The sequence below is a fragment of the Chiloscyllium punctatum genome, unplaced genomic scaffold, assembly GCF_047496795.1.
Source record: "Chiloscyllium punctatum isolate Juve2018m unplaced genomic scaffold, sChiPun1.3 scaffold_983, whole genome shotgun sequence".
In the NCBI taxonomy this organism is placed as follows: Eukaryota; Metazoa; Chordata; class Chondrichthyes; order Orectolobiformes; family Hemiscylliidae; genus Chiloscyllium; species Chiloscyllium punctatum.
Window position 1 is genome coordinate 37,501 of NW_027310717.1, and position 2,500 is coordinate 40,000.

The 2,500-nt window shown below is 62.4% G+C and overlaps 1 non-coding gene across 1 annotated transcript; it reads right to left on the reverse strand.

Moving 5' to 3' along the window:
* Positions 1-337: 337 nt before the first annotated feature.
* On the reverse strand, positions 338-491 carry LOC140474400 (5.8S ribosomal RNA). The gene has a single exon (XR_011959083.1). It is a non-coding gene; the product is annotated as a 5.8S ribosomal RNA (ribosomal RNA).
* Positions 492-2,500: the final 2,009 nt, after the last annotated feature.

Below are 2,500 nucleotides of genomic sequence, written 5' to 3' on the forward strand. Positions count from 1 at the left end.
CCCCCACTGGAGGCTCAACACTTCGTGGCAGCTCCGTGTCCCAGAGACCAGGAGGGTTGGCACACACACACAGTGTGAACCACCGACAGCCATTCTGGGACCGGTGACAGCCGTGCTGGCCCCACTGCCACGACACAGACGGACGCCAGGCCGCGCTCCCCGGCGGGGGGATGGCGTCGAGCCTGACGAACGGAATGTGCAGGGTGGGGGGGAAAGGCCAAGCGCTCCGACGCCGGAGGGCTCCGGAGTCTGAACTTAGGGGGACAAAGAGGACGGGTCCTCTGCGACACCCCAGCCGCGCTCTCGCCAGCCAAGGCGAGTGCGATTGATTGCCAAACGACCCTCAGACAGGCGTGGCCCCGGGAAGAACCCGGGGCCGCAAAGTGCGTTCAAAGTGTCGATGATCAATGTGTCCTGCAATTCACATTAATTCTCGCAGCTAGCTGCGTTCGTCATCGACGCACGAGCCGAGTGATCCACCGTCAAGAGTTGTCTGAGTTTGTTTTAGGTCTCTCCCTCGCCAGAGGAAAGCGACCCGGACCGCACATACGCTCCCCACCTTGAGCTACAGCCACCTGCACGCCGGCGTGCGGGCGGAGCAGGGTGGCGTGAAGCGATGGGGAGCACCATCCTGGTGCGGCCCGCAGAAACATACGTCTATTGGGGGGAGGAGGACAGGGCGCCCAAGAGGCGATGCGTGCCCCAACGCACCGCAGCGACGGAGGCAGGATCACCGCCACCATGTCGCCCGCCTAGTATCACGAGGCGTGCAGCAGCTTTGCCCTAGGAAAAGCAGAGGCGGGAACGGGCACCGGCCATCGGTTCGGCAGCGTCACTGACGCGTGCACGTGGCGGCGTGTCGGCGAGCGGACTTCCTGCGAGGAGGCGGGGGCGGCACTCGCCCGAGCAGACGCCCGCCCGGCCCAGCCACCGCCGAGGTGGACTGGGAGTCGCGGCAACGGCTCGTCATACTCGTTCCCACACTCACAGCGCAGCTTGCCCGCAAGCCACCGACCACCGATCGACGCCAGGCGCCCCGACCGAGAGCGGGATCGCTCGTTCGCCCTGCTGGCAGTTCGCTGGGGATCACTACTGCACGGAGCTCGGAGACCGACGGGCGGCAACTCGAGAGTCTTTAAACCACCACCCCCATCCCGCAAGTGCAAAGAGGCTGTATACGCACAGACGGGTGAGGGGAATAGGTACCCCCGTCGGGTTTGAAGGGAGCGTGACTAGATAGCAACGATGTAAACCCAGCCGATTTGGGAGCGAAAGACCGGCGCCTGCATCACCGGCTTCGTTTCCCGTGGCTGGAGAGTACACCGAAACCCTCCGTCTGTCGCGAGCTCCCGACGACGCGGTGCCGCCAAGCAGCAGGGCCGGACCTGGTGTGGCTCCCCTCGTCGATCACAGACCGGTCGGCACTACTGACGAGACGGTGGAACGGGCTTCGCCCCTTGTGACGAAGGGTGATGCGAACCCGCCCGCCCGCGTGCGTTCGGGGTGGACTCGGCAAACGGAGATTTGAAATCGGAAAGTGTCCTCCTGCCCCGCGCAGGTAGGCGCCCAACAGTTGTGGGGGGTTTGGCGGTGACCACGGCTGCAGGGCCTGCTACCCCGACGAGCTCTCCTGCTGGCCCCGAAACCACCCTCGCGAGACAAGTTGAAACGGAAACGGGCGTACCCCCAAGCCGACGATCCTTTCTTATTTGTTACTTTTTTTTTCACTTGCTCGAGTTGTGGCGATTTGGCGGTGACCACGGCTGCAGGGCCTGCTACCCCGACGAGCTCTCCTGCTGGCCCCGAAACCACCCTCGCGAGACAAGTTGAAACGGAAACGGGCGTACCCCCAAGCCGACAGAGATCCTTTCTTATTTGTTACTTTTTTTTTTCACTTGCTCGAGTTGTGGGGGTTTGGCGGTGACCACGGCTGCAGGGCCTGCTACCCCGACGAGCTCTCCTGCTGGCCCCGAAACCACCCTCGCGAGACAAGTTGAAACGGAAACGGGCGTACCCCCAAGCCGACGATCCTTTCTTATTTGTTACTTTTTTTTTTCACTTGCTCGAGTTGTGGGGGTTTGGCGGTGACCACGGCTGCAGGGCCTGCTACCCCGACGAGCTCTCCTGCTGGCCCCGAAACCACCCTCGCGAGACAAGTTGAAACGGAAACGGGCGTACCCCCAAGCCGACGATCCTTTCTTATTTGTTACTTTTTTTTTCACTTGCTCGAGTTGTGGGGGTTTGGCGGTGACCACGGCTGCAGGGCCTGCTACCCCGACGAGCTCTCCTGCTGGCCCCGAAACCACCCTCGCGAGACAAGTTGAAACGGAAACGGGCGTACCCCCAAGCCGACGATCCTTTCTTATTTGTTACTTTTTTTTTCACTTGCTCGAGTTGTGGGGGTTTGGCGGTGACCACGGCTGCAGGGCCTGCTACCCCGACGAGCTCTCCTGCTGGCCCCGAAACCACCCTCGCGAGACAAGTTGAAACGGAAACGGGC